At 36.8% G+C, this 19,969-nt stretch overlaps 1 long non-coding RNA gene across 1 annotated transcript in view; it reads left to right on the top strand.

Moving 5' to 3' along the window:
* LOC140467207 (uncharacterized) overlaps window positions 1-10,915 on the top strand; it is a 50,710-nt gene extending 39,795 nt beyond the window's left edge. Inside the window, exons 4-5 of the long non-coding RNA XR_011955359.1 lie at window positions 139-312; window positions 4,418-10,915. This is a non-coding gene — a long non-coding RNA (uncharacterized lncRNA). The remainder of the gene's footprint in view (window positions 1-138; window positions 313-4,417) is intronic.
* The last annotated feature ends 9,054 nt before the right edge of the window (window positions 10,916-19,969 follow it).

The following is a 19,969-nucleotide window of genomic DNA, read 5'->3' as shown; positions in this document are numbered from 1 at the left end:
CATGCCCCTCATAATTTTGTATGTACCATACTTGTGAGAAAATCCAAGGGGATATGCTCCATAACAATCTTACGCCAACCCGATAGGCCTGGGGGATTTTCAGACACCCAACCTAACAAGATATTCTTTCTTGCACAGAAACTGAGGATGTTGAGAGGTTTTTTTCTTATGCGCATCGAAAGGGAACATACTGGGCAGGCCAAGAAGAGGAGCGATTGGGTCCTTCTCCACCCTTACACCCAAAATTCTCTCCATTGCACCTGCCATAGCGCTCCAGTATGTTTGAAGCCACCACAGGACCAGAGACAATGGGTAAGCGTGCCCGTACAGACCTTGCACTTGGGACATGTTGAAGATACCCCTGGTTTTAATTTTGACAAACAATCCGGAACCAAGTGGACCCTGTGGAGAATCTTCAACTGTAAAGCGTGGGTACTATTGCAAATTGATATCTTTCTTGTGTTTTCCCAAATATCTTCCCATGCCTCTGAGGAGACCTCAATGCGTAGCTCTCTCCCCCACACCCTGCAGAGTCAATCGAACTCCTCTGAGGGGAACCCCCCAGTTGATGACATAAAGTGCTGACAGAAAGTGTACTCTTTGCACTGAGCACCCTCCTCTCTATGTCAGATTTGTAGGGATCAGTTAAAAGTATAGTCTTTTTTTGAATAAAATCCCTAACTTACAAAAATGGAAGAGGTCCCTGCTAGATAGTATTTCGTATTGCCATGCTAACTGATCAAAAGACATCTTTGTGTCTCCCTCAAATAAATCAAGACATACCCCTAACTGCCCAATGTTTGAATCCTGAATCTATCCTCCTCCGTTGAAAACCTGGCATATCCACTATAGGTGTAAGAAAAGATGTTTTGCCAATATTGCCTTTCCTCTGCCGAATTGCTCTCCATGTTTTAACAGTATTGATAATTCCTGGGTTATGGCAATATTCCTTAACTGTCCTCATTTTGTCCAAAAACAGCAAACTAGTAAGGGGGCACTTTGTCTGAGAGGTTTCAATATCAAACCATGTTGAAAAAGGGTCCCCACAATCCCAATCACTCAAGAAAGATAAAAGCGAGCTTAGTTGGTAGTTTTTAATGTCTAGAAGGTCCATTCCCCCCCCCAATCTGTGAGGCAATTGCAGTTTGGCTAATTTAATAAGGGGCCACTTACGATGCCAAATAAAAGAGCTGAACCAGCCGTTTAGTCTCCTGAACAAAAATCAGGGGGAGCATCCGTATAGGGTACAACAAATGGGGAGAATATTCATCTTAATAAGAACCATCCGACCTAACCATGAGACCGGAAGCGCCTCTCATCTTTGAAGGTCTTGTTTGATTTTGTCAAATAATTGAACAAGATTAACTTTAAACAACTGATCGAGGACTGGAGTGATGAATATGCCCAAACACATAAACCCCACCGTGATCACTTAAATGGGAATTGAAATTCACTCTCAAGACCTAGCACCTTTGTAAGGCCACCCATAGGCATAGCCTCTGATTTAGCAAAATTAATCTTGTACCTCGAAAAGGTGCCAAACGAGCTGATAGATTCTGTCAGGCGAGGCACCAAAACTGCTAGATTTGACAAAAAAAAGGGGACATTGTCCGTGTACAATGAAATCTTATGTAATTTTGACCCCACTTCTGGAGCCGATATAGTGGGATCCCTACGAATGCCTCCGCCAATGGTTCAATCCCCAATGTAAAAAGCAATAGTGAAAGGGGTCTTCTTAATTGAGTGACTTCCCTTGATGTTCCCAGCTGCCCCAAAAATGTTAAAATTGCTTGATCGTACCCCATTGGTGATGTCCACAGCGAGAGGGTCACTGTATAGAACCTTGACCCATCTTGTAAAGACTTCGCCCAAGCCAAACTGCTCTAAAGTATAAAAAGGGCATGGCCACTCAACTCGGTCGAAATGCTTTCTCTGTATCTAGAGAAATCACAATCCCTGTATTGACTGTTGTTGACACACTTGAATTGAGGCTACATTAAGCAGCCTCCTAACAATACCAGAGGATCTGTGGTCCTTTATGAAGCCCATTTGGTCCTCTTTAACAATAGAAGGTAACACAGTCTCCAGCCTTAATGCAAGAGAGTTAGAGAGGATTTTAAAGTCCACATTTAAGAGTGACATGGACCTATAAGAAGCACAGTCCTCCGGGACCTTCCCTATTTTAATAATAAGTGAAGTATTGGCCTCTCTCAGAGATGGCGGGGTTGATCATGACTATAGGAATCATTGAACATGTTGAGCATCAGGTCTGACAATGTGCTTATAAATTCCTTATAGAATTCACTGGGAAGTCCATCAGGACTGGGTGCCTTTCCACTCTGAAGCAGCTTCACAGCCTCTTGCACCTCTTGCTCTGATAAGGGGGTATTGAGAAAAGACTCTTGTTCGGGGGTCACACCCTGTAGCTCCAGATCCTTGAAAAAGGATTCCATCTTGGCCCACGCCTCCTCACAACCCTCAGATTGGTATAATTCAGAGTGAAATCTCTGGAATGCTGCATTAATCTTTTTGGAATCACATGTTAGATTCCCAGACCCTTCCCGAATTGATGTAGTGGCTTGAGGGACACTCCTTTTCCTGGTGAGATACAATAGGTATTGGCTTGTCACCACGCTCATACAACCTGTGTTTTGCAAAAGTAAGCTTTTTCTTTGCTGTCTATGTGACCACGGAATTCAATGCAGACTGCAGCGCCGTTATCTTCTGTAGCATGGCCAATGAAGGCCTGTCAAAGTAAGCCTTCTTGGCTGCCTTCAACCCTGCTGTGAGGAGATATCGCTGCTCATCCTTCTGCCACTTCCTACTCGCAGAGAAGGAGATAACTAACCCCCTGACATAGGCTTTGGCAGTTTCTCAAAGGGCAAACGGGCTACTAACCAAGCCTGAATTAATGTCTAGGAACGTCCTAAATTCCTTAAAGAAGTACTCCACAAATCTAGTATCCTTAAGGATAAAGGGATCCATTCACCTTGGGCCCACTCTAGCGTCCTTAATCTTAATGAACAGGTACACTGGAGCATGCTCAGAGATGGTAATATTACCAATCATACAAGATGTCACCAAGTCCTGGGTTGCCTTGGGGGTCAGAAAAAAAAAATCCTCGTTGGGGGGAGTGGGGTTGGGTAGGTGGCTTTGGGCAACCTGTCTACTGTGGGATCCAAAAGACGATTAAAATCTCCCACTATAACGATATGCCTTGACTTAAAACTAATCAGTTTAGAGAACACATCTACTAGAAATTTGAGGGGATGGGCCGGAGGGCAGTAAACATTTAAAACACCATATCCTTCCCCCATTATCAGGGCTTTGAGGATTACAAACCTCCTGTGTGTGTCTTTAACACACTTTAGTGACTTAAATGGGAGATTCCTCTTAACTAATACAGCCACTCCCCTAATTCTAGTATTAAAAGATGAAAAGTAAACCCAATCAAAGCCATTCTGCTGTAGTTTCAAATACTTCCTATCATCCAAGTGTGTGTCCTGTAATAAAGCAATATCCACCTTTTCCTTTCTAAGACTCGAGAGTACCTTTTTCCTCTTAATTGGTGAGTCACTCCCCTTGATGTTCCAGGTACACCATTTAATCAAGTGTTTTGCCACAATCTTTTGCTGTAACACTTAGAGAGGAGGAACTCGAACCACAAATCGCTGAGTCTTAGTGTCGCAAGATCCATCGAACATAAAAACTACATAAACTAAAACCACTACAGTTAACAAACCTACAAAGCTATCAAAGATTATATACTGTAAAAATCAATAAACAAACCAACATATAAAGCGTCAATGGTGCTGATTCGGGGAACTCACCCCCTGCCCAAAGGGGCCATCCACACATTCCAAAACCCAACTTCCCATTCCACTGCCAATACTGCAGCCAGGGCACCTAAATCCGTGACCTGGGACATAAACTCCCCATAAGTGGGTATCTGGCCATCCCAACCATTTTCTCTCCTTCTAGCTAGAGCCACAAACACAAGCAGAAAAGAAAGAAAATACATCATGAAATAAAAATGTGAACAAAGAAATTTTGAAAGAAAAGAGAGTACCCACCCATCCTTTGGTATAGTTTAACTTAGAAACTGAAAGTACACATCCCAACCACCCATGAGCATAGCTTAGACCAGATTATTACCAATAAAAAGGAAAAGAAAGCCCTGAATGGACTTCCTCCATTTTTTTTTAAAAGAAGAGACACACCCAAACAACACTACTATTTGTACTAGATTGTTCAGATTAAGTTAATTTGTCCACAAAGTCTCTTGCCTTCTCTGATGTGTCAAAGAGATGTACAGCTTCATCTAAGGTGATCCATAGCACTGCTGGATACTTCAGAGTACTGGATCCCGAGTTCCCTCAGTCTTTTCTTGATGCCATCATAGAATTTTCTTTTCCAGATCACCACCGCTGAGAAGTCCTGGAAGAACATGATCTTCGAGCCCTCATAAATTAGGGCTTTCGGATCCTTCCCCCAGATTCTGGAAGCTTCCACGATTCTCTCCTTATTTCTATAGTGATGAAACCACACCAAGATAGAACGAGGACATAGACCCAGACCCAATCTCCCTGCCGTGTCCTGGTGAGCCCTCTTGATCTTCAAGCTTCTTATTCCAGCCTCCAAGTTAAGGAATTTCAGCAGCCAGTGCTCAATAAATCCCACAGGCCGCTTACCTTCCTTACCCTCTGACAAACCAATGATCCGAATATTTTTTTCTCCTGCCCCTGTTCTCAAGGTCATCAACCTGGTCAAGCAAAGTACAGACCTGCGTCTCTAGGGTCTGAATCCTACCCTTGGAGGAACCGGTATCAGCTTCCACCACTGTGACTGTGTGTGCTACTTCATCCATCGTCTTTTCCAGGTCTCCCAGCTGCTGTTCATGCTTCTGCAGCATGATAGAGATTGGGGCCAGCTTCTGCTTGCCCAATATCTTGTGAGATTTCGCGAGCTCCTTTAGCAGGCCTGGTAGGTAATCGAGTCCAAGGATCCTGCAGGCTCAGCCATGGGCCTGGTCTTGGATGTACCTGCTCCCTTCTTCGGCATCCCTGGACGGCGAAAACTGAGGTAGGTTGCTCTCTGACAGTTTCCTGGGACTCCACGACCTTTTCAGAGTCCCAGGATATCGCGGGTTAGGACTTTGTCCCGCTTGTGATGTGGTGCTGAAGATCTGCAACACGATCTTCCTAGATTGCCGCCATTTTGGATCCTCCTGAGCTAGGTTTTTAATCAAGAAGGGAATCAAGAGTTATGGGGAAAAGGCTGAAACGTGGAGTTGAGGATTATCAGATCAGCCAGACCTTATTGAAAGGTAGTAGAGCTGATCTGCTCCAACTCTATAACCTCTTCTACTTCTACAAGATTAACTGTATTGTTATGTAAGGTCAATTAATTGACAACGATGGGGAGATAAAAACCCAAGATTTGGTACCCACTTGTTCTTAGATCTAGATGCTTCCTATTTCTAATGACAAACCACATGCTTCTGTCTGTTTTGGTGGCTAGATTTTTCCTGGAACTAGTCGCTCACAAGTGAGAGGTGCCAATGCACAGCAAGCGTGACTGACCAGGAATCTCTCTTCCTGCCCACCATTGTTATATTGGAATCATAGCTAATGGGTTCGGCCACACCGTGACCACAACTTCCTTTTCCATCAGAGTGGGATTTGAGATTGTAGCCCCTGGCTTAAAGACAGGCCACAGACTTCCCCTTACGTATTAGGGATGAGCAGTAAATGCTGGCCTAGACAATGATGCTCACATCCCCTGAGTTAATTTAAAAAATGCAACTAAGTACAAATAGCTATTCTTCAGCACTTTGTATCAGGTAGAATTAATTGAATAAGGGAATAAATTAGCAGAGAAGAATGAGAACTGAGAGGAGTGCCATTGAGTAGGTGTACAAGTGAGAGTGGGCATCACTCGCTGGATGGTCATCTCTGTTGTATAATGTGGAGTTTACAGACACAGAATGATGTCAGTGTTTACAGTACTTATTTGTCCAAAAAAAAATAGAATGTCATGTGATCTAACTCAGTCATATGACTTTCACTGAATGAAATTAAAATATCAAGGAGGGAAAAAGAAACCCGCTGGAATTTTAGTAGCTGGGAGGATAAACTGAGGAATAAATCCTTGGCCCATACCAATATTATAGATACGTTTCAGTCGGCTAGATGCAAGTCTAACACTAGAGGTGATAACAAAACCAAATACATTTTATAATCATTCTGACCCATTTCTTAAGTAAAATGTCAATGCCATCATAATAATTTTATAGATGATGTTAACAATCAGAAACTAGACCCAAATCGTAACTTGAATCAGTTGATATATATAGCAGGACATAGTGAGTTGACAATCAACATCACAACTCCACACCTTTATAATTCTGTTGAGGCCATTGGCCTTACTAACTGGCACCTGATTCATATTGTAATGAGTCAAGATGGAGCCCAGATTCTCAAGCACACACTCCCAATTTTATGAAAACCCTTCACACAGACACAGAAACCTATACACAAACAACCATACATAACCACACACAAATACAGGCACAGAAACACACACACAGATACAACTACACATAACACACACAAACACAGACACAGAAATCTATACACAGCTACAAACAATCGTACATAACCACACACAAACACAGATACAGAAACATACACACATACAACCATACATAACACACAAACACAGACATAGAAACCTACACACAGATACAAATAACCATACATAATACATATGAACACACACAGAAATCAACACAGATACCATACATTACCACACATGAACACACAGAAATAGAAACCTACACATAGATACAAACATGTGCACACACAAACATAAGTACAGACACAGAAACCTACACACAACTAAAAAAAAACACATCCACAAACACATACATACACAGACACACACAGACATAGATACTGACACACACAGATACAAACAAATATGCACAGACACACATGTACAGACACAGAAATCAAGACACACAGGTACAAATGACTATATACATCCACACACACTAGATACAGACACAGAAACCTATATAAACACATACAACCAACCATACATATCCACAGACAGACACACACAAACATAAGGATACAGGCACAGAAAATGACACAAATAAACAACTATAGACACACAGACACTCATGTATAGAAACAGATAGAAGCCTACGCACGTTGACAAAACCAACCATACTACACCCATAAACACACCGATACAGACACAGAAACATACACACACATAGACAAACAAAGATATCCACATATACACATACACATAAATCTATACACAGATACAAACAACAATACATATCCACAAACTCACAGACAGACATCTACACATGGATAAAAACAATCAAGCACACCCACAAACACAGACAGTGAGTTACAGACACAGAAATCTACAAATACAGATATAAACAACCGTAGAAATTCACACAGACACAGGAACCTACACACAGCTCAGTGGTTAACATTGCTGCCTCACAGCGCCAGGTACCCAGGTTCGATTCCAGCCTCGGGTGACTGTCTGGAGTTTGTACATTCTCCCTGTGTCTATGTGGGTTACCTCCAGATACTCCAGTTTCCTCCCACAATCTGAAGATGTACAGGTCAGGTGGATTGGCCACACTCAATTGTCCATTGTGTTCAGGGGACATGTAAAGCAAAATAGTTGGGGAATGGGTCTGGCTGGGTTACTCTTCAAAGGGTTGGTGAGGTCTGGTTGGGACAAATGGCCTGATTCCACACTGTAGGAATTCTACAAATATATATTGACACACCTACACATAGCACAGAAACCTGCACACACAGCTAAAAGCAACCATACATATGCGTGCGCACGTGCACACACAGATACAAAGTCAGAAACTTACACACAGAAACAACCATACATAATACATACAAACACAGACACAGACATAGAAACCTACACACCGATACAAACAACCATACATAATACATAAGAACACACAGAAATCAACACATAGATACAACCATACATTACCACACATGAACACACAGAAATAGAAACCTACACAGAGATACAAACAAACATGTTTGTGCTCACACAAACATAAGTACAGATACTGAAACCTACACACAGAAATCTTATATACCCAATTGTAAACACACACACACACACACAGAATCCTACACAAATGGATGCAAACAAGTTTGCATGTCCACGCACACACATACAATGATGCAGAAACCCATACAAATGGGTGGAAGAACCATACATGTCCACATACATAGAGTTACAGACAAAGTAATGTACACACACGGCTACAAATAACAAAATGCACACAAACACGGGCATGGAAAACAACAAACGCAGATACAAACACCCATACATATCTATACACATGCAGACACTGACACTGACATACACAAACAGCATTCATATCTAGCACTGACACCAATACAGACACTGAAATCTACACACACACACGCGCGCAGAAACCTAAACATTTGGATACAAATAACCTTATATATCCACAGCTACACTACACGGAGACATAGTCTGGATGGGATGTTCTTCAAAGAGTTGGTGTGGACTCTTTGATACAGACATAGAAATTAATACATGCAAATAATGACATGGAAACTCGCATAAACAAATAAAAACATCCATATGTATCCACACAGAAAGACACACATGCAGAAACACAAATATATACAAACAACCATGCACATCTACAGACATGAAAATAAACAGTCACACATGACCACACAAACAGACTGGTACATATGTGGAAACCTACACAAAGACCAAAACAACCACATGCACATATAGAGTCGACCCAGAGACCTACAGCCATATATACAAGTGATCGTAAATATACAGTAGCATATACACAGAAGCCAACACAAGGTTGTCTAGCCACACACACACACACATATACAGATTCAGAAATCAATGCACATGAATAGAACCATACATATTCACACACATAGAAACTTACACACAGATACAAACAACCTGACACATTCACCCACAGATACAAACACGCATATCCACATGTACATACACACTCAGATAATGACACAAAAATCCAAACATAGATACAAACAACTGTATCTATCCAGACTCTCAAACACATAGATACAGGCACTGAAATCACACAGATATAGACAAGCACATGTAGGCAGACAGAGAAACACATAGACAAATATACTGTCACACAGAATCACAAACACAACCAGAATCTCAGACAAATGGAGTCGGAGTCACACACCTGTTAGCTGAAAGGTTTGGAACCAGAATGGATGGAATGCAATATTTCTAACTGAGCTGAAGTTGCCCAATGCAGAGTTTCCACCTAAAATACTGACCTCGAGTATTTTAAATTCTAATCTGGGCATTTTCTGATCACTGATGAATTCCTGATTCCTGCTACTCATTTGTCCTTCAGACATTTGGCCAATCACCTGGATGTTCCAGTAAAACAAAGACATTGATATTATCCAGGTTGCTGTTTTGGATTAATTCTAAGACTGAAGAGTAATCAAAGCATATTCTATAATTAAAGCGTTTTAAATCTGATTTCAGATGGAACATTTATTAACCGAGGTCTCGGAATGAACAGTTACTAATGCAGCTCTCTGGATAAAATAGTGTTAATCCTATTTTCAGTTTGAACAGTAACTAATTCTAGTCTCAGACTGAACAGCCATTATTAAAATTCTTTGACTGAACATTTATTAAGTGTAGTCTTGGATTGAATAGTTATTCTCCAATTGTCTGATTTAACAGTTATTAATGCTATTTGCATATTGAAAAGTTATTAATTCTATTCTGTGATTGAACAATTGTTCATCCCATTCTCAGATTGAAAACATATTAATCCTATACTCATATTGAACGGTTATTAATCAAATTCTCTGACTTGACAATTATTAATTCTATTCTCAGATTGAGTAGCTTTAAAATGATTTTCTGACTGAGCGGTTATTCATCCAATTCTCATACTAAACAGTTATTAATCTTGTTCTTTCACAGAACAATGAAAAACCTAGTCTCAGATTGCACAGCTAATAATCCTATTCTTATCATAAGCAGTTTAATCCTGTTCATTGATTGAACAGTTATTAATCCTATTCTGACACTGAACAGTTATTAATGCTATTCACATATTGAACAGTTATTAATCCTATTGTCAGATTTAATACTGATCAAACTGAGAGCAGGATTAAACAGCTATTAATCCTATTCTCATTGTAATCAGTTATTATTCTTGTTCTTAATTGTAGTCCCAGATTAACTAAAGTCTTGTCAGATTTAACACTTATTAATCCCATTTTTGTATTGAACAATTATTATTCTTGTTCTCAGATCATGTCGTTATTAATCTAATTCTCCATCTGAAGAGTTATAAATCCTATTTGCATATTGAATAGTTCTTAATCCTCTTCTCAGATCTAACAGTTACGTGCCTCAGTCTCTGATTGAATACTTATTAATCCTAATACCAGACTGAACAGCTATTAATGCTACTCCCTTATTGAACTCCTATTCTCACATTAAACAGTTATCAATCTTACACTTAAGTTGAACAGTTGTTAATTCTACTCTCTGATTGAACAATTGTTTATTGTATTCTCTGTTTGAACAGATATTAATCTAGTCTATGATCATTCTTCTGTCTGAGTTTAACACTTATTAATCCTATTTTTGGGTGAACAGTTCTAATCCTATTCTCATATTGAACAGATTCTAATCTTACTCTGAGGTTGACCAGCTATTAACACTACTCTCTGATGGAACAGTTGGTAATTGCATTCTTTGTTTGAACACTTATTAACCCCATTCTCATATTGAACAGTTATTAATCTAGCTCTCAGAATAAAATATCACAAATTCTATTTTTATTTTCAGCAGTTATAAATCCTATTCTCATATTGAGTAGTTATTAAACCTATTCTACAATTGAACTATTATTAGTCCTATTGTCAGATTTAACACTTATTAATCCTATTTTTGTACTGCATAGTTATTAATGGTATTCTTATATTTAATAACTATTCAATCCACAAACAGGATTAATAACTATTCAATGTGACTATAATTAATAACTGTTAAATATGAGAATAACATGTATTAATTATTAATTCCATTCTGTGAGTGTAACATTGTTAAACTGATTCTCAGGTTGAACAGTGATTAAACCTGTTCTCATATTGAACAGCTTTTATTCATGTTCTATAATTGAACTGTTATTTGTCCTATTGTCATATTTTACACTTTAGTAATCTTACTGGACAGTTATTAATCCTATTTGCATATTTAAAAGGTTTAATTGTATTCTCTGATAGTACAGGGTAAACCAATTCTCAGGTCGAACATTCCTATTCTCAGATCGAACGGTTCGTCATGCTGTTCTCATATTAAACAGTTAATAATCATATTCACATATTAAACAGTTATTAACCCGGTTTGTGGATTGAACGGTTATTAATCCAATTCTCTCATAGTGCAATTATGAATTCTCCCTGAGAACTGAACAAATAGTAATTCTTCTCTTTGAAGAACATGAACTAATTCTATTCTCATACTGAACAGTTATTCATCTTTGTCTCTGTTGGAACACCAGTTAGTCCTATTCCCAGACTGAACAGATATTAATCCTACTTGCTGATTAAACAGTTATTGTTTCTGCTCTCTGATTGAACCATTTTTAACGTAATTCTCTGATTGAACAGGTTTCAATTCTACTCTGCGACTAAAGAGTTAGTAAACCTATTTGTGAATTGAACAATTATTAATAAAACTCTCTGATTGAATAGTTGTTGATCATATTCTGAGATTCAGCAGTTATTATTCCTACTCTTGGATTGAAAAAAATGTTAATCCTACTCCCTGAAAAGTTATCAATCATATTCTCTGAAGAGTTATTACTGCTTTTCCCATTTTGAACACATACTCCTATTCCCTGACTGAGTATTTGCTGATTCTGTCTCACACTGAACAGATATTAATCCCATTCTCTAATTGAACAGTTATTAGTCCTATTTTTGGATTAACATTTGTTAATAAAATTATCCTAACCAGCTGCTATTTACCCTATTCTTGATTAACCAGTTATTAATCCTATTCTCAGGCTGAACAATTATTGATCCTGCTCACAAATTGAATAATTATTAATCATATTCTCCAATGGAACAGTTATTAATCCTATTCTGAGTTTAAATAATTATTAATCCGATTCTTGGATTGAAACATATTAATCCAATGTTCAGACTAAGTAGTTATTAATCGTATTCTTTGATTGAAATGTTTTTATTCCTATTCTCAGATTTAACAGCTATTAATGCCATTTTTAGATTGAACAGTTTTTAATAAAATTCTCTGAATTTGCAGTAATCAGTCCTATTTTCAGATTGAGGAGTTATTATATTCTCTGATTCAACAACTACCAATCCTCCTGTCTGATTGAACAGTTATTGATTACATTAATACATTGAACAGTCATTAGTCCCATACTCAGATTGAACAGTTACTAAACTTATTCTCTAATGGAACAATTATTGATCCTACTCTCAGATTAAATAGCTATTAATCCCATTCTCAGATTGAATAGATATTAATAACATTTTCTGATTGAACAATTTGTAATAATATTCTGTGTTTGAACAGTTTTTAATAAAAATCTGTAATTCAACTGTTACTAATCCTCTTCATGATTAAACAATTATTTATCCTATTCTCATTTTAAACTGATATTAATCCTCTTCTCTGATTGAACAGTTATTCTCTGACTGAATAATTATCAATGCTATTCACATATTGAACAGTTATTAATCCTATACTCAGATTGAACAGTTATTAATCTTACTCACTGTTTGAGCACTTATTCATCCAATTCCCAGACTGAACAGATATTAGTCCTGCTGATTTCTGATTGAACAGTTAGTAAATCGTATTGTCTGCTTGATCATTTATTATTCCTATTGTCACAGTGAATAGTTATTCATCCTATTCTCAGACTGAACAGTTATTAATTATACTGTCTGTTTGAACAATTGTTACTCCAATTCTATGTTTGAACTGTAAGTATGCCTATTGTAATATTTAACAATGAGTAATCCTAATCTTGGAACCTACAATTATTAATCCTAATTTCTGATGAACAAATGTTAAACCTGTTCTATGTTTGAAGTTATTATGTCTATTAGATATTGAATGTCTGATATTTCTTGGATTGAATAGTATTAAGCCTACTTTGAGATTGATGAATCATTGATCATAATCTCTGATTGAACAGTTATTAATCCTGTTGTCAGATTGATCAATTATTAATCCCATTCTCTGATTGAACAGTTTCTAATCATTTTCTGTGTTTGAACAGTTACCAAACATATTCTCATTTTAATCAGTTATTAATCTTAATAGCTGATGGAACAGTTATTCATTTTATTTGTGGATTATATACTTTTTGTTCCTATTCTCATTTTGAACAGTTGTTAAACCTATTCTCTGATTGAGCAGTTTTTAAGCTATTCTGTGATTGAACAGTTAGTTAGTAAGTGTTTTTTGAGAAGATTCATAGCTCAGGTTGATGAAAAGTATGTAAGTTAGCTCACTGAACTTGAAGGTTGATTAGTAAACTTAACGGATTGAATAATTATTAACAAAAAATCTCTGGTTGAAAAGTTCGTAATTCTATTTTCAGATTGTAGTTATTACTTAATTTCTCTAATCGAACAGTTACTGATTGTATTCTCAGATTTAGCAGTTATTAATCCTACTCTCAGATTGAAAAGGTTTTTATCCAATTCTCTGACTGACCAGTTATAAATGGAATTTTCTGTGTGAGCCTTTATTTATAATATTCTCTGATCAAACATTAATAATATTACCCTTGGATTGGATTGTTATCAATAACTGATTGGACAGTCATTAATTAAATTTTTGGAATCAACAATTGTTGTTAGCATTTTCTGATTGGACAGTTATTTATCATATTCTCAGACTGAACAGTTGGACATTTTATTCTCTTATTCAGTATTTATTAACTAGGTTCACTTATGAACAATTATGTGTTCTATTACAGATTAAACAGTATTAATCCTATTTTGAGAGTGAGCAGTCATTAATCCTATTCTTCAATTGCACAGTTACTAATCCTATGATGAATATTTAATAATTCTATTCTCGTCTTGAACAGTTAATAATCCTGTTCTCACAGAAAACAGCTAATAATCCTATTCTCATATTGAACAGTTAATAATCCTACCCTCATACTGAACAGTTAACAATTCTGTTCTCACATTAGACAGTTAATAATCCTGTTCTCACATTAAACAGTTAATAATCCTACTCTCACATTGCAAAGTTATTCACCCTACTCTCACATTGAACAGTTATTAATCCTCCTCTCACATTGAACAATTAATAATCCTGTTCTCACATTAAACAGCAAATAATCCTACTCTCACATTGAACAGTTAATAATCGTACTCTCACATTGAAAGGTTATTCACCCTACTCTCATATTGAACAGTTATTGATCCTACTCTCACATTAAAAAGTTAATAATCCTACCCTCACATTGAACAGTTAACAATCCTGTTCTCACATTAAATTGTTAATAATCCTACTCTCACATTGAAAAGTTATTCACCCTACTCTCACATTGAACAGTTAATAATCCTATTCTCACATTGAACAGTTAATAATCCTATTCTCATACTGAACAGTTAATAATCCTGTTCTCATACCGAACAGTTAATAATCCTGTTCTCATACCGAACAGTTAATAATCCTGTTCTCATACCGAACAGTTAATAATCGTACTCTCATATTGAACAGTTAATAATCCTATTCTCACGTTGGACAGTTAATAATCCTACTCTCACATTGAACAGTTAATAATCTTACTCTCATATTGACAAGTTAATAATCCTACTCTTACATTGAACAGTTAATAATCCTATTCTCACATTGAACAGTTAATAATCCTATTCTCATATTGAACAGTTATTGATCCTATTCTCACATTGACTAGTTAATAATCCTATTCTCACATTGAACAGTTAATAATCCTATTCTCACATTGACTAGTTAATAATCCTATTCTCACATTGAACAGTTAATAATCCTATTCTCATATTGAACAGTTAATAATCCTACTCTCACATTGACTAGTTAATAATCCTATTCTCACATTGAACAGTTAATAATCCTATTCTCATATTGAACAGTTATTGATCCTACTCTCACATTAAAAAGTTAATAATCCCGCCCTCACATTGAACAGTTAACAATCCTGTTCTCACGTTAAATTGTTAATAATCCTACTCTCACATTGAAAAGTTATTCACCCTACTCTCATATTGAACAGTTAATAATCCTATTCTCACATTGAACAGTTAATAATTCTATTCTCATATTGAACAGATAATAATCCTGTTCTCATACTGAACAGTTAATAATCCTACTCTCATATTGAACAGTTAATAATCCTATTCTCACGTTGGACAGTTAATAATCCTACTCTCACATTGTACAGTTAATAATCCTACTCACATATTGAAAAGTTAATAATCCTACTCTCACATTGACTAGTTAATAATTCTATTCTCACATTGAACAGTTAATAATTCTATTCTCATATTGAACAGATAATAATCCTGTTCTCATACTGAACAGTTAATAATCCTATTCTCACATTGAACAGTTGATAATCCTACTCTCATATTGAACAGTTGATAATCCTATTCTCACATTGAACAGTTAATAATCCTATTCTCATATTGAACAGTTAATAATCCTACTCTCATATTGAACAGTTGATAATCCTATTCTCACATTGAACAGTTGATAATCCTACTCTCATACTGAACAGTTAATAATCCTATTCTCACATTGACTAGTTAATAATCCTATTCTCATATTGAACAGTTAATAATCCTACTCTCATATTGAATATTTAATAATCCTACTCTCATATTGAACAGTTAGTAATCCTGTTCTCATACTGAACAGTTAATAATCCTACTCTCACATTGAACAGTTAATAATCCTACTCTCATATTGAACAGTTAATAATCCTATTCTCACATTGAACAGTTAATAATCTTACTGTCTGAACAGTTATTCAACCTATTCTCATTTTGAAGAGTTAATCCTATTCTCAATTTGAACAAGTATTAATATAATTATCTGATTGAACTTTTGCTTTTGTGGAGTTAGAATACTAATTCATGGATTGAATAGTAAGTAATAAAATTCTTTGACTGAAAAGTTCATAATCCTATCCTCAGATTGAACAGTTAATAATAAAACTCTCTGATTGAACAGTTATTTATCAGCAGTTATTATTGCTACTCTTGGATTGAAAAATTGTTAATCCTACTCTCTAAACAGTTATTATTCCTATTCTCTGAAATTTTTATTCCCATTGTCTGAAGTTATCCTTCCTATTCTCATATTGAACACATGCCCTTATTCCCTGATTGGGCATTTATTGATCCTATCACATACTGTAAAATTATAAACCTATTCTCCAATTCAACATTTATTACTCTCATTCTCTGAGCATCTCTATAAAATTCTCTGAATGAACTGTTATTTATCCAATTCTTGATTGAACAGTTTTTAAATTGTATTTGTGGGTTGCATAATTATTATTCCAGTCATATCCTCTGATTGAATAGTTATAAATCGTTGTCTCAGATTGAACAATTAGTAATCTGATTCTTTGATTGAACACATTAATCCTGTGTTCAGATTGAACATCTATTAACCTTATTTTTTGATTGAATAGTTATTGTTCCTATTCTCATCAACAGTTTTTCATCATATTTTCGGTTTGAATAGATACTGATAATATTCTTGATTAAACACTTCGTAATCCTACCCACAGTTTGGACAGAGTTGAAAAATGTGATGCGGGAAAAACACAGCAGGCCAGGCAGCATCTGAGGAGCAAGAGAATCGACGTTTCGGGCATAAGCCCTTATTCAGGAATGAGGCTGGTGTGCCAAGCAGGCTAAGATAAAAGGTAGGGGGGAGCGAATTTGGGGGAGGGGTGTTGGGAACACGATAGGTGGAAGGAGGTGAGGGTGAGGGTGATAAGCCGGAGAGGGGGTGGGGGCGGAGATGTCGGGAAGAAGATTGCAGGTCAAGAAGGCGGTGCTGAATCTGGGGGTTGGGACTGAGATAAGATGGGGGGAAGGGGAAATGAGGAAGCTGGAGAAATCTGCATTCATCCCTTGTGATTGGAGGGTTCCTAGGTGGAAGATGAGGCGCTCTTCCCACTCCACCAATGATATGCAGGTCCTTGGCCTCTTCCATCGCCAGACTCTGGCCACATGACGCCTGGAGGAAGAGCGCCTCATCTTCTGCCTAGGAACCCTCCAACCACAAGGGGTGAATGCAGATTTCTCCAGCTTCCTCATTTCCCCTCCCCCCACCTTATCTCAGTCCCAACCCTCAGACTCAGCACCGCCCTCTTGACCCGCAATCTTCTTCCTGACCTCTCTGCCCTCACCCCCTCTCCGGCCTCTCACCCTCACCTCCTTCCACCTATTGTATTCCCTCCCCCCTACCTTTTATCTCAGCTTGCTTGGCACTCTAGCCTCATTCCTAAATAAGGGCTTATGCCCGAAACGTCGATTCTCCTGCTCCTCGGATGCTGCCTGGCCTGCTGTGTTTTTCCAGCACCACATGTTTCAACTCTGGTACTCCAGCATCTGTAGTCCTCACTTTCCCACAGTTTGGACAGCTATTACTACATTTTTCTGATCGAATAGTTCAATAATTGTATTTTTGGATTGAACAGTTTGGAATGAACAGTTATTGATCCTGTCTCAGGTTGAATAGTTATTAGTCCTAGTCACATATTGATCAGTGACTAATCCTATTCTCCAATTGAACACTGAATCATATTCTCATATTGAGCAGTTATTAGTCCTATTGTCAGATTTAAAAGTTATTAATCCTATGTCCAGTTATTAATCATATTCTTGGATTGGACAGTTATTAATTGTATTCTCAGTTTGAACAGTTATCAATAACATTCTCTAATTGAATCATTTTAATCATATTCTGTGATTGAACAGTTATTCTTCCTATTTGTGATTAAACAGTTAATAATCCTATTCTCATACAGAAGTTATTAATCTTATTCTCTGACTGAGCAGTTATTATTAAAATCCTTTGATTGAACATTTATTAACCATAGGCTCTAACTGAACAATTATTAATCTTATTCTCAGGTCAAGTAATCATTTATTCTGTTGACAGATTGAATAGTTATTAATTCTATTATAGGATTCAACAATAATTAATCTCATTCTATGTTAGAACAGGTACTTATCCTATTCTTATAGGGTACAGTTATTAATGACATTCTTTGATTGAACGGTTATTAACCTATTCTTGAATGCTATTCTTATAGGGAACCATTAGTAATCCCATTCTCATATCAAACAGTTTTAATCCAATTCTTAGATTGGACAGTTAATTATCCTATTCTCATTTTGAACTGTTTAAGATCTTATTCTCGGATCGAACAGTAAACTACCTTGTTGTCAGACTGAACAGTTATTAATCCTACCCTCTAATTGAATGGTTATTAATGATATTCTCTGTTTGAACAATTATTATTCACATTCTGAACTTGAACAGTTATTAATCATATTCACAGATTGTTCAGGATTGATCCTATTCTCGGATTCAACAGTTATTAATTTTATGGTTGTATTGAAACATTAATCTATTGTCTGATGAACAGTTATTAACTTTATTCTCTGATTGAAGAACTATTTGTCCAATTGCAGATTGAACATTTAGTTATCATATTCTGAGTTTGAACAATACGAATCCTATTTTGAGATTGAGTAGTTATTAATCCTATTCTTAGATTGAACAGTTATTAACCTAGTCACAGAGTTCTTATATGGAGCAGTCATTAATCTTATTCTTATTAATCATGAACCTTTTCAGATTATGCAGTTAGTAATCATATTCTCTGATTAAATAGTTTAATATTCCTATTAATGACTGAACAGTTATTACTCCTATTTTCAGTTGTTAGTCCTGTTCTCAAATTGAATAGTTCGCAATCTTATTCTCATATTCAAGTTATTCAACCTATGTTCTAATTGGACAATTGTTAATCCTCTTATTAGCTATAACTGTTAAAAAATATTATTCTCATTTTGGACATTTCATATTCTTTGATGCTGGTGCAGACATTATAATCATTTGATCTCTGGGGCCATTTGAGCTTTTAAATGGGCAGGTAAACAGCAGAGGATTGGGACTCCAGTGGGTTAGCATGGACACAAGCAGGCAAACGGCCTCTATCTATTCCATTCTACTATTTTATTCAAAAGCTCAGACGGGCAATATTATCAGTATTCTAAAATGTAGCTGAGTTTTCAGAAGACAAGCTGCTGGGTAGACAACCTAACTGGCTGTGTCTGAAGATTGGGAGGGAGGTTCAACTGACTTGATGAGAAGGATTTGGAGGGTTCTCAGGAGCAGCTCGGATGTTAAACACGAGGTAGTGTAGTGTGAGAAGGCCGAATGGACTTGAACTCCAAGGTGGAGTCACTTGAGGGATAGGAGTTAATCAGAGAACAGCACAAAGGAATGAATGTCACAGACTAAATAAAAAGGTACATCTTGGTTAACCAAAATTTAGAGGTGCTGGTGTTGGGGTGTACAAAATTAAAAATCACACAACACCAGGTTATAGTCCAACAGGTTTATTCGGAAGCACTAGCTTTCGGAGTGCTGCTCCTTCATCAGGTGGTTATGGAGTATAAGATCGTAAGACACAGAATTGACAACAAAAGTTTGCAGTGTGATGCATGTGAAATGATATATTGAAAAAGACCTGGATTGTTTAGGTTTTCATCTTTTTTGAATGACCATGTTGGTTTTAGTTCTTTCATATACAGTCCTAGAATCATAG

The sequence above is a fragment of the Chiloscyllium punctatum genome, chromosome 45 (assembly GCF_047496795.1).
Source record: "Chiloscyllium punctatum isolate Juve2018m chromosome 45, sChiPun1.3, whole genome shotgun sequence".
In the NCBI taxonomy this organism is placed as follows: domain Eukaryota; kingdom Metazoa; phylum Chordata; class Chondrichthyes; order Orectolobiformes; family Hemiscylliidae; genus Chiloscyllium; species Chiloscyllium punctatum.
This window is presented reverse-complemented; position numbering and strand designations above follow the sequence as displayed.